We start from the raw sequence: 14,155 nt of genomic DNA on the forward strand, positions 1-14,155 counted from the left end.
TCTGTAAAATGAGACTAGTTATGGAAAATGCTGACCAAATGATTATAGAACAAGGTGCAATCAATCCTCTAATTTTGTTTCCTTCTCTGACTTGTATGAAACCTGCTGCATGAGGTGAGTGTTTCACTGGATGATCATGTTTCACAGACGTAGCCATTTTCCTGCCGATGGTAGCAGTTATGCCTGTGGCTGATGCAACGATAAGAGTTTTTCAGTGTCAAGGGTGTCACATCTCATAAGTTACACACCTGCTAAAATTCAACATTCTACAAATGTACCCTGAATCGAGCTGGGAAGATTTACACGGTACTTCAATTTTTTTTAAAAATCTACGGGAAATTGCTCATAAGGTTATTCATTCATATCAGCAAAATATTTAAGGTTGTAGAGTCATACAGCACAGAAACAGGCCCTTTGGACCAACTTGCCCGTGCTGACCAAGGCATCTGACTGTGCTTGTCCTTTTCCTGCTCTTGATCCATATCCCTCCCAAACTTTCCTACCCATGTACCTGTCCAAACATCTTTTAAATGTTGTTATACCCGCCTCAACCACTTCCTCTGGCAGCGCATTCCAATACATACGACCCTCTGTATCAAAACGTTGCCCTTCAGGTTCTTGTTAAATCTTTCCCTTCCCATCTTAAACCTGTACTCTCAAGTTTTTGATTCACCAAACCTGGGAAAAAAACAGTGTATTCACCCTATTCATGCCCTCTCATTCATCAAGAGGGAAACTAGATTTTAGTTTTAAAAAGGTCTACTCAAGCTTATTTCTTTTACAATTTGATATTTTCTGCCCAATCATTAAAATGATTTTAGAAACATAGAAAATAGGTGCAGGAGGAGGCCATTCGGCCCTTCGAGCCAGCACCGCCATTCATTGTGATCATGGTTGATCATACACAATCAATAACCCGTGCCTGCCTTCTCCCCATATCCCTTGATTCCACTGGCCCCATAGAGCTCTATCTAACTCTCTCTTAAATCCATCCAGTGATTTGGCCTCCACCTGTGGCAGAATTCCACAAATTCACAACTTTCTGGGTGAAAAAGTTCCTTCTCACCTCAGTTTTAAATGGCCTCTTTATTCTAAGACTGTGGCCCCTGGTTCTAGATTCACCCAACATTGGGAACATTTTGTAGCAAACCATTGATGTAATTATTTGATTATAGTTCTTAAGAGCAACTGTGTATAGGAGAGAAAAATAATCTCCTACCTTTAATGTTTCTTAAAATATATTAAACATGTGCATTGTCAAAATTAAATGTACCTATTTAATCAATTTTTAAGCAGCTGTAAGCTGTGAAGATCAAATAAAAACTGCAGATGATGGAAATATGAAATAAAAACAGAAAATGCTGGAAACACTCGGTAGGTCGGGGAGCATCTGTGGAAAAAAACTGCCAATGTTTTGGATCTTTCAACAAATGCGGCTGGCCTCAGCATTTTCTTTTTTTAAATTTTGGGTGTCAGCTGTGGTCTAACAATAGCATTCATATCTCTGAGGAAGATGGTTTAAAATCTAATAGCAACACATAGACTCAGTGTTGCATGGTTGGGAGCGCCTCACTAGAATGGGGCATTAAATAAAAGCTGCTTCTGAGGAAGATGTAAAATATTCCATGCTGCCATTTGAAGAGCACAGAAGTGCTCAACTGTATCTTGGCTAATATTTATTTCTAACCAACATAACTGATACAAATTATTGGGCCATTACTACATTATTGTTTGTACGTCCTTGCCCAGGGGAAATTGACTGCTGCAATTCTTGTAGTGTAACAGCAGTTGTACTTAAACAGTAAACCCATTAGCTGTCGAGTACGTTCAGACGATTTAAATGTTCTGAAAGGCAAGGTGTAAATGCAAATCTTCCAAGCTAATTGCAGTCTGACCAAGTAAAATGTGAAGCAGTGTGATGTGTAAAATGTTTAAATGGTGAGAAAAAAAAGGGGGGGGAAGAAATGTCGCTGAAACTGAAATAACATATTTGCAACCAACAATGTTGAATAGTGAAAGATTCAAGAAAAGCTCTTTCAGCAGAACTTGGTAACTATAATGAGCTGTTTCCGTAAGACTATAAGACAGGAGCAGAATTAGGCCATTCAGCCCATCGAGGCTCCTGCATCGTTCATTCATGGCTGATCTATTTTTCTCTCTCAACCCCATTCTCCTGCCTGCTGCTCCCTGCAACCTTTGACGCCCTTCCTAATCAAGAACCTATTAATCTCTGCCTTAAAAATACCCCTGTCTTGGCCTCCATGGATGTCTGTGGCAATGAATGCCACTGATTGACCACCCTCTGGCTAATTTTTTCCTCTTCTCCATTGTGAAGGCACGTCCTTCTGTGGACTGAATCACATTAAATTGAAATCTGTCTTGGGAAGTATTCTTTCACATACCATTGCCTACATCTCCACTGAAAACCAACCAGTGATTGCACTGGCACCTGTAGTCTGTGAAGAAGAGTATAGGCACAATCATTTTGCAATCTGTTCCAGCTTTTAGGTTTGCTGGTCAAGAGGCGTTACTGAAAATGTTTTGTGTTGGAATCGACAGCATTCTTTTAGGGCTTTATAGACATTATATTTCTGTGGAAAATTCATCATTTAACTCACCTGATTTTACTTCTGAAACCACTCGATTGAGTAAATCGTTCCCGGAACTTTTTTTGAATAATTTCATCAGGTTCCTTCCACCACCACCCACCTTTCCCATTGTATCAGAAAGTTTCCAAACTTGCAAGTGACAGTGTGAATAATAAACCATTCGATCTCATCCGCCATGACATGTCTGCAGCCGGTGAAGTATATATCCACACCATCCCCCTCCAGTCTCTAGTGCTATTTGGTTGTACATGACTGCACTATTTTCTGCTTCCATTTTTACCTTTTATGTTTTAGTCAAATTATCTTCTGCAGTAACTTCTCTATCCACTCCTCACCATTACCTCATGTACCTCCTAATATTTCACATCAAACTAACACGTTTCCACACCATACTGATGCATACATCTATCTCACAACCCAACTGCCTCCTGAAGCAGAATTGTTTCTAAATTAGAAGAGAAAGCACAAAGTACTGGAGTAACTCAGCAGGGCAGGCAGCATCTCTGGAGAACATGGCCAATAATGCTTCTGCTCAGGACCTTTCTATGTTGCCAGATTGCTCGCCCAAGATTTATAATTGGATAAGCAGGAATTGCTTTCATTGATTTTATCTTGTCAATAATTATATAAAAAATTTAATTCTTTGAAAAAGTCTTTTTTTTAGAGAGATACGGCATGGAAACAGGCCCTTTGGCCCACCGAGTCCGCACTGACCAGAGATCCCCGCACATTAACGCTATCCTACACACACTGGGGACAATTTGCACTTATACCAAGCCAATGAGCTGTTTTCATAAAGGAGAACGTACAAACTCCGTACAGACAGCACCCATAGTCGGGATCGAACCCGGGTCTCTGGCGCTATAAGCGCTGGAAGGCAGCAACTCTACCACTCCGCCACCATGCTTAGCCCAAAACTTGATTTCTGTATCTCTCTGGCGCGAAACAAAGGTTGAACCAGTCAGTTAAAAGTGGCTTTGAATTTGACTAGGAACGCTTTGGAACTGCTATGAGAGCCACACCAAATTCTCCTGTTCCTATCTCAGTAAAGATCGCCTAACCATGTCCCTGCCTCGGGTCAGTGTGCTGCTGAAACCATTGTCCCTGCCTTTAATATTAACCACTCCAACGCACTCCGGTTCAGCCTCCTTCAGTCCACCCTCTATAAACGTGAGGTCACCTATGCTCTGCTCTCCAGAAAACCAGATCCTCCTTGCCCACCTCCTGCTGCTCTCTGACTAGTTTTTAACATTCTCATTTGTGTTTTCAGATCTCTGTGTAATTTCACCCTTTCCTTCCTCTGCTAGCCCTCCCAGATGTGTGGTTCTCTCGTTCTGGACTAGTGAACTCCCCTGATTTTGATATATCTGCCTTGGGTGGCAGTGCTGTGTCTGGCAGGGCTATAAATCTTCAGATGTTCTTCCTCATTTATAATGCTCATTAAAACTTACCACTTTAATTGAACTTTTGAAAGTCTGCTGAGACATCTGCTTGTGTGGTTCTAGTTTATAAAAGTGGGGAACGTACTGGAATGCTCTATTTGTAGTCCTGCTTCAAATGTTTTCAACTCGTACATAAAAACCAACGGATATAAACTACCTGGAGACATTGAGGTACTTTGTGTTGGAGGAGTGCAGTCTAATCATTGGCAGTGATTCACAATTCACACGTTGCCGGATGAATTGCCTGCTGATGAGGGTTCAGACATCAAACTTACAACTAGCAGCTAATTCTGGGGAAATGTGTCTACAATTAAATTCAGCTGGTTTACCCTAAATAATGGAGTAGCGAGCCTGCTTCAGGCAGCGATCGGCAAAAGAATGTTCTGGGCTGGCAATTAGAACACATGATTCTTCCCCCATTGTAATATTCCTGGCCACAAACATGCCTTTAATGATACATTGTCATCATTTAAAATAAGGAAAAAGTTCTACAAATATACTGTGGGCTGAACACAACTGAAGTTAACATTTTTTTGTTGCAATCCTTCATCAGAACTGTGGTGATTTCCTTAGTTTCTGACAATTGCCCACGTGTAAGGAAACAATATGGAGCTTTAAGGATAACATTTATCATCTTTTTTTCCCTCTGGCCCATTTAGTGCCTTAATTCTAATTGTTACCAGGCTATCAGAAAAAATATCCAGGAAAGAGCAGCAGCAGTTTAAAATAGAAATCACAGGCATTGCATTTGTTCTTTACAGTATACCCACAAAATGAACGGTCCAGAATTTCTGCTACAGGCAACTGGCCATATTTGTCCCTGACCACCTTGGTTGGTTTACAGTGACTTTTCCCATCCTTAAGGATTAACTTGGTGTCTGAGCTGAGTGGCGAGGCCTTTGCATGGTGTCAGGGCAGTGTGTGACGTATTGCCATCACAAGCTCCAACAAAACGGCATATAAAATCTTTGGAGCCAAAAATGCTGGTTTTAGCCAGCTGTCAAACCATCAAGGATAACCTCGACACCAGCTACTACAGGTGTGGCAGCTGCCTGGTCTGCAGAGTTCATCCAGCACTTGTTTTTAGCAAGGACCAGGGATGTTCAAAGATGTTCACAAAAAGTGTAAAGGAAAAGAAATCCTTAAATTATTAAAAATGTAAATACTTAGAAAAATTAAATAGTCAAAAGCATTTAATTGAACTCACTTTAAAAACATGTGAAAGGTTTTTTTTTTAAACTGCAGGTTCCGGAAATTTGAAACATGCTCTATAGCATTAAACCAGTTCCACTGTCACCACATGGGATTTGTGCAGATAGGCGTAGGCAAGTTAAGCTGAAGCACCTATTTGTACGTATGATTCTCTGACATTCCCCGTGTGAGGAAGTTAATATTTCTCCTGAGGGTTTAATTAGATTTATTACTCATTATTTTACTAGGGGGAGGAGAGGGTACTGCATCAATGCAGGAGAGGTTTGGGCAAACAAATACAGCCAAAACGGTACACGATAACGCCACAATTGTAGGCCCACCTTACCATTGTCCTGGGGTTCAAATGTTTGTTATATTTGAAAAGTTTTTCACTTTTAAAACTTTAAAAATCACTTTTTAAACTTTAATAAATCCCTTTTTCACTTGCCCTGCTCATCAGCCGCACCTGCCTCTGTTTTCAATGTCATAATGGGGGAAGGTCCACATATGCACAGTTGGGGCCCGTTGATCTTTACACAGATGCTACCCGACTTAGGATATTTCGACTTACGGTATTTCGACTTTGCGATGGTGCAAATAGCAGTGACCAATTGCAAGTCACAGCTTGCTTCCGGCCACGTGATCTAATACAGATGCTCCCCGACTTACCATGCTTCGACTTACGATATTTCGACTTTGCGATAGTGCGAACGGCGGGGCGGGGGAGGGGGGGGTAGGACGGGCAAATAAGGGGGGTTGAGGGGGGATGGAATGGGTGAGGGGGGGATGGTGTGGGTGAGGCGGGGATAGTGTGGGTGAGGGGAGGAGAGGGGGTTGAGGGGAGATGGGGAGGGGCTTTGCACGGAGTGTGGCCGGGTCCGCAGGAGAGATTTGGACCCAACGGGTTCACACACGTCTAGTATCCCTCTAAACCTGTCCCATCAATTGTGTAGGAATGAACTGCAGATGCTGGTTTACACCGAAGAAAGACACAAAATGCTGGAGTAACTCAGCAGAACAGGCAGCATCTCTGGAGAGAAGGAATGGGTGATGTTTTGAGTTGAGACCGTTCTTTGCAACTGACCACCACCCTTGTATTACTCCCACAACTTCCAATTTCTGCTTCGACCTAGGCTTTCTGTCAGATCATTTTATGCACCTGCTGTTACCTGACTCACTTAAGTTGTACACTGCACTATTTACAATAGAACCGGATCGCAGAGAAAATACTTTTGCACTGGTTTTCTTCAAGTCCTATTTGCCTGTGCAAGATGCCTCCGGTCCTTGCATGCTAGAACATTGCTGGCCAGTTGCCTCACACAAAACTGTGAGTGCCCATCACACAGTATCATTTTACCTTGCACCTTCACGAGTGTTACAATTCTTAATATTTGTCTTTGTCATCATGATGTTGAAGTTCAAGAACTTGGCCAATAGACAGATATCACTTTGCTAAGTGGTTAGCTCTTGGCAAAATTTTGTACTGGTACAACAATATTGTTTAACAAAATCACGTGCTCGGTCACATGTGTGGTCACAACGCCAACCTTACATCATCAAACCCAAAATAGATCCCGAAGTACAGGTAAGGGATGAATAAATTTCCCTTTATTTCAACAATCTTTGGAAACTTTGGATAATTTGTAGGTTATAAAATGTCACATTTATTCAAAAGGACACAAAATGCTGGAGTAACTCAGCGGGTCAGGCAACATCTTGGGAGAGGAATGTGAGACTTTTCAGGTCGAGACCCTTCAGACTGCTTGACCCACTGATAGAGAAACGCACTTGTATGACTTAAGGCATGGATCGGTTGATCTAGAAGATCTAGAAGATCTGTTTGCTTATTGTACTTATGTAATTTTTTAGATTAAATTTTCAGCACTAAATCAGCGAGGTGTGGAGGAAAGAATTTAACAAAGAGTTCTATTAGCTTGCACATTTGCACATTTGATCACAGAGTAATGACATACGTTGAGCGATTGTTTTTAAAATAATCTTCAAGCGATGTATGTAGCATACTAGCTAAACTTTACTGTTGTTGTCCTCTGTAAACTGCTGACATCAGCTGAATTGTGTTAAAGAACTTGACTTCATGACTTCCAAGCATAATTTAGTGGGAAAGCTGCAATTATACCAAGATGCACTGGAATTCTACCAAAGCAACATTCCCTGCTGCTAAATCTTTAAACTGAAGTCATGCTTTAATTAAACAGTAATTTACTCTTAATTTCTCCAGCTCACCAAACTGCACTGACTTTTCGGAACTATTCTTAAATCAATTGCTCAGAAGTGTAAGATAGGGTAGAGTGCCGTATTAGCAGGAGGAAATGTTTCCAGTGGCGGCACGGATGAAATCTGCTTCATTAAGGAATCACTGGTCCAAACTTTTATTCAACTATTCCTTTCCACAATATGTCAAAATGACTTGGATCAAAAAGCTATGTAGCACAGCAGCGACTGTGACATTCCCTATTATTTGAAGTCGTAATATACAAGATGCAGACATCAATTCTATATTTCAACAGGAATTAAACCCTCCTGCTGTGTAACTATATATCAGGGGAAATAGAATCTGAAAAAATCTTCCAGCATCAGATTGTTAAATGGATAACACGAAATGACAACTCACGAAAAGGTCATTTCAACATTTTGAACACTACCTAATTTAATAACCTCTACCCAGCATAATGTTACTTCAAAATTCAACTTCAACTTTTTCATGTTTTTTTACTTTTACAGCATAGTGCTGGTTGCAGCAACAATTTGTTGGGCAAAATAATTTTAGATGGAAAATATCAGGCTGGATCACCTTCTGAAAGTTTAAATACATTATATCCTTTGGTTGACGTTTATCTGTTCTGTTATTTGCAATTTCAACAAAATCTTAACAGTTTTTCCATTTATGTTGTCCGTTTCATAAATCCATTTGGACACTGCTCAGCCATGTTATTATTTCTAAATGCCCTATTACCACTTCCCTAATAATAGATTCTGGCATTTTCCCTTCAACTGATGGCATCTAACTGATTTATGATTCCCTATATTCTCTCTGCTTCCTTTTAAAAAAAATAGTGGTCTTAAACTTGCTATAACATATAACATATAACAACTACAGCATGGAAACAGGCCTGTCCGGCCCTACCAGTCCACGCCGACCATTCTCCCTGACCTAGTCTCATCTACCTGCACTCAGACCATAACCCTCCAATCCCCTCCTATCCATATACCTATCCAATTTACTCTTAAATAATAAAATCGAGCCAGCCTCCACCACTTCCACCGGAAACCCATTCCATACAGCCACAACCCTCTGAGTAAAGAAGTTCCCCCTCATGTTACCCCTAAACCTTTGTCCCTCAATTCTGAAGCTATGTCCCCTTGTTGGAATCTTCCCCACTCTCAAAGGGAAAAGCCTACCCACGTCAACTCTGTCCGTCCCTCTCAAAATTTTAAAAACCTCTATCAAGTCCCCCCTCAACCTTCTACGCTCCAAAGAATAAAGACCCAACCTGTTCAACCTCTCTCTGTAGCCTAAGTGCTGAAACCCAGGCAACATTCTAGTAAATCTCCTCTGTACCCTCTCCATTTTGTCGACATCCTTCCTATAATTTGGCGACCAGAACTGCACACCATACTCCAGATTTGGCCTCACCTGTACAATTTCAACATTACATCCCAACTTCTATACTCGATGCTCTGATTTATAAAGGCAAGCATACCAAACGTCTTCTTCACCACCCTATCCACATGAGATTCCACCTTCAGGGAACAATGCACAGTTATTCCCAGATCCCTCTGTTCCACTGCATTCCTCAATTCCCTACCATTTACCCTGTACGTCCTATTTTGATTTGTCCTACCAAAATGCAGCACCTCACACTTATCAGCATTAAACTCCATCTGCCATCTTTCAGCCCACCCTTCCAAAAGGCCCAAGTCTCTCTGTAGACTTTGAAAATCTACCTCACTATCAACTACTCCACCTATCTTAGTATCATCTGCATATTTACTAATCCAATTTGCCACACCATCATCCAGATCATTAATGTAAATGACAAACAACAGTGGACCCAACACAGATCCTTGGGGCACTCCACTAGACACTGGCCTCCAACCTGACATACAATTGTCAACCGTTACCCTCTGGTATCTCCCATTCAGCCATTGTTGAATCCATCTTGCAACCTCACTATTAATACCCAACGATTTAACCTTCTTAATCAACCTTCCATGTGGAACCTTGTCAAATGCCTTACTGAAGTCCATATAGACAACATCCACAGCCTTGCCCTTATCAATTTCCCTGGTAACCTCTTCAAAAAATTCAAGAAGATTAGTCAAACATGACCTTCCAGGCACAAATCCATGTTGACTGTTTCTAATCAGGCCTTGATTATCCAAATAATTATATATATTGTCCCTAAGTATCTTTTCCATTAATTTTCCCACCACAGACGTCAAACTAATAGGTCTATAATTGCTAGGTTTACTTTTAGAACCTTTTTTAAACAAAGGCACAACATGCGCAATGCGCCAATCTTCCGGCACCATCCCTGTTTCTAATGACGTTTGAAATATTTCCGTCATAGCCCCTGCTATTTCTGCACTAACTTCCCTCAATGTCCTAGGGAATATCCTATCAGGACCTGGAGACTTATCCACTTTTATATTCTTCAAAAGTGTCCGTACCTCCTCTTCTTTAATCCTCCTAATTTCCATCACTACTCTACTTGTTTCGCTTACCTCACATAATTCAATATCCTTCTCCTCGGTAAATACCGAAGAAAAGAAATTGTTTAATATCTCCCCCATTTCTTCCGGCTCAGCACATAGCTGTCCACTCTGACTCTCTAATGGACCAATTTTATCCCTCACTATCCTTTTGGCACTCGAGGTCAGGATTAAACCTGGGTCTCTGGTGCTTAGAGACAGTGGTTCTATCAGCTGTGCCGCTGTGCCAAGGTAAAATCAGTAAAAGGTCACAAGGGTCCAGTATAGGTATATGCAGGTAACATATGATGAACCTGTATAAAATTCAATGTGGGCCTCAGGGAAGGATTGGGACCTGTTTTAGACACCATAGGTTGTGCTCATAAGCATTTAGAAATGGTACTCCGGACAAATTTCCTCAAATGAGACTCGAGAAGCTTACTTGTTCTCCCTTTAACGTTAAATGATATTTAATAACTTTATCAAAACCCCTTGATAATTTTGAGCAAAGTAAATGTTTCCATTGACTGAGAAGTGAATAACTGAAGGCACAGATTTAGGATAATTGGCAATGAAGACAAAAGGTGATAAGGATGATTTATTTTTCACAGTGAATTGTTATGATCTGTGTTGCAGTGCCCGAGGGCTGGTGGAAGCAGATTCGATAGAGGCATTCAAGCAGGAGCTACCATAAATACTTGAAAAGGAGGAATGGGCAGAGAACAGCCAGTGACTGATTGATGAGATCTTCACACTGCTGGCATAGATTTCAACCTACTGATTGTTCTCCATTTGTGACAAATATCTCAATGAAAACAAAAAAAAAGAAGAAAATCTACCCTCCACTGCCTTGGATTCTATCTGTACATTGCATCCGTCATGTGATGTCAATGGTTTAAATACTAAATGCAGATCTTTTCCCATTTCACTGTCCATGGCTGACTCCATTTAAGCTAATGTCCAATAACTTTTTCATATGATCATAAGTCAGACCGAAGGTGATGGTTCTATGCTCTCTTCTGCTCCGGTTTCTTCTGTCATTTCTCATTTGTTCTTTCATTTCTCAACATTCACTTCTTTTGCTGTCCATTTCCTCTGGGAGGTGCATAATCTATGTAATGCAAAATGGGCTGAAGTACAGAATGATCATTACTGAGATGAGAAGACAAAATGATGCACCAAAGGATAAAGGGAGCATGATAAAGAGAGGAGAAAAAATGATACTGGTATAGGATAAAAAAAGAGCTGGGAAATGTAGAGATAAATGACAAAGCTGGTAACGAAAGGCAAGACAAATTGAAATGACTACCTTTTCCAAAAGAATTCTAAAAGTTTAAATCTCTGGACTTGAAGCCCCTGAGACAGACACACAAGCCAGTGGAGCAGTAAAATATTTCCTTTGTGTTCACTGCACAAAAACCACAAGGTAGCACCAGTGTATACAGACCAGTTGTAACTCACAGATTTAAAGCCGACATACTTTCCACATATGCTGTAAAATAACCCCCAGGGGATGAGAGCTCAGTGAAAAAGAATGTGGCAATATCTGCTCAGAGCAAGTAACATGTATGCAGAACTGTGCTCCATACCTCAAACAACCCTACCATCGAGATTGTGCAGCAATTATTTGAAGGTAAATGAAATAAAAGCAGAAAAAAAAATTTGTTTTGTATGTGTCGAACAGAATGAGCTCAAAAGCAGTATGAGAAAAGCAAACTGCTTAGATCTCGTAAGCTAGGGGAGGCTCTGAACATTGCTGTACAAGCAATGATGAATACGGCTTTTTTTATTCAACTGTTACTGATAAGTTTGACATTTTATATTATTTCCGCTTTAGTAATGAAATGAATTGATTGGTATCAGGAGAGAATAGGGTAGAAAATGTATCCCTTAGGAACAGAAGCTAAAAATAAGAGGAGATAATGTTGCTTGTGACAGGATTTGGGGTTTTGTTCTGCACCTCTTTAGCATTTAGGGTATAGTCTGCAAAGATTGGTAGATTTCACGGGACCCCACTAATTGGCACTAGTTTCACCTATTTCTGCAGAGCCACTGTGAAGAGTTGCAGCAGCACAAGCCTGTGGAGATCGGGAGTATTGATGGAGCCAGGATGTTTAGGCGCTAAAAATCTCTGAAATAGGCAGGCAAATAGGCATAATAAAATTACAAAAAAAGGCACCAAAAAGGCATTTATTGCCCCAAAAAAAGGCATAAAAAGGCACGTATTTCCACCACTAAAATATGGTTAAAAATGTGTTTAGCTGTCTGTACATGCTGGGAGATGAAATATTTCTTCTCATGATTCACTGCTTTCTCACATACTTTGCAAAACAGCACACAGTTGTCTGTAGAGAATGTATCATTCCTGTACACCCTCACCAAATCGTTCAGTTTTTTACATGGAGTTGACTTGACTTTAAGCATTTTGACGCTTGCAGGCGTAGATCCTACAGGAACAGGGATATAGACCTCTACAGGCAGGCCAAGTACAAGCTGAGAAGGGGAATCAGAGCTGCCAAGGAAAGATACTCTGAGACGTTGAGGAACAAGTCCTCAGCTAATGACTCTCTTCAGTTTGGAAGGGCTTGCAAGAAATTACAAGCTACAAGAGGAACCCCCCTCGCCAACTGGAAGGTTGGGGCACATTCAGAAGTGGTGGAATAAGCTCGCATTTGCTATGTTATAGGCTACATATTTAGATAAGCATTTTTAACATATTTACCTTTTAAAAGGTCCAAAATGATCTGTTCAAGAGTAGTCTGCTGGATTGGATGTGATCCTGAGCTCAGCCAGCCCTAAAAACCTCAGCAGGCCTATAACAATCAATAGTACCTTTGCAAATGCGAATAAGGTGTTGTTCCATGCACGGCCTTTCTTTCTTGCTTCTTGCCAATAATACTATCCGCAGATTGAGGTCGTGATCTCCTATTTAGTGCCCAATCAGGACTCTTCAACCTCGGAGGCAATTGACCCAAAGGCAGAGAACTATATTTTTACTCAACATCGTGTGGATTTATTTCCCTTGTCCCCCCTTTACAGGAAGTATGTGAAAGCTTTGGAGAGGGTACAGAAGAGATTTAACAAAATGCTGGCTTGATTAGATGACATTAGCTATGAGTAGAGGTTGGGTAAAGTTGGATTGTTTTCTTCGCAACGTTGGAGGTTGAGGGGAGACCTGACAAAAATGTATAAAATTATGAGAAGCATAGAGCAGTCAGAACCATTTTCCCCAGGATGGAAATGTAAAATACTAGAGGGCATAGCTTTCAGGGCAAAGTTTAAAGGAGATGCGCGAGTCAAGTTTTTTACAGACAGTGGTGTGTGACTGGAATGTGCTGTGTGGTGTGTGGTGGAGCCAGATACAATTTAAGAGGCATTTCGGTAGGCACGTGATATGCAAGGAATGGAGTGAAAGGGATCACGTGTGAGCAGAGGATATGAGTATAACTTGACATTGTTATTGGCATGGACATTGTGGGCTGAGTGGCCTTTTATTGCGCTGTACTTTTCTGTGTTCTATGTTCTTGATGTGACCTAGTTTGGCAGTTATCAAGAGATCTTTCCGTGAGACTGATTGGTATCTAGGAAAGACATTAGCATTGTATTTTTATGCATGTTAATGTTTACACTACTGCAGCATGTAGATCTTTTGAATTTACTCATGCATACACACTGAACTGACAGCAGTGTGTTAATGTCATATACACTATCATCTCTTGTTGCCTGGGGCAAGCTGCATGGACTAAAAGATCTACTGGGATACTTCTGACTTGCACTGTCTCACAACTTTGACGCTCAATGTTAAAGAGATGAGCGTTTCCAAAACTGCAAATCTAAAAGGAAGAATTTCCACTACTTTCACTCAAAGGAAATTGCAATATACACTTCTCATTGCAACTAATCCCTTTGATACAAATTTGTGCGACAGGGCAAAGTGCTGAAAATAGCCTGCAGTCTCCCCCTATTTAAGAATTATCCTCCAATACAAACTACAGTCTTGTTTGCATTAGCTGTCACCCCAGGTTGTTGCCAATGATGCACATCAGTCTGAAGAAGGGTCTTGACCCGAAACGTCACCTATACCTTCTTTCCAGAGATGCTGCCTGTCCGCTATGTTACTCCAGCATTTTGTGTCCACCTTTGTATGCACAGTTACAACCTTTCTAGCGCACACTTTCTCATATTGATTAAACTTTTAAT

General features: G+C 40.8%; 1 protein-coding gene across 2 annotated transcripts in view; it reads left to right on the plus strand.

The window, feature by feature from the left end:
• fam110b (family with sequence similarity 110 member B) overlaps window positions 1–10,701 on the plus strand; it is a 123,588-nt gene extending 112,887 nt beyond the window's left edge. Inside the window, exon 3 of one of the 2 annotated variants that reach the window (XR_013547161.1) lies at window positions 10,592–10,701. The gene's annotated coding sequence lies outside the window, so the exon portion shown is untranslated. The remainder of the gene's footprint in view (window positions 1–10,591) is intronic. The other variant, XR_013547162.1, reaches the window with a different exon arrangement.
• Window positions 10,702–14,155: the final 3,454 nt, after the last annotated feature.

Source organism: Rhinoraja longicauda, chromosome 4 (genome assembly GCF_053455715.1).
Source record: "Rhinoraja longicauda isolate Sanriku21f chromosome 4, sRhiLon1.1, whole genome shotgun sequence".
Lineage (NCBI taxonomy): Eukaryota > Metazoa > Chordata > Chondrichthyes > Rajiformes > Arhynchobatidae > Rhinoraja > Rhinoraja longicauda.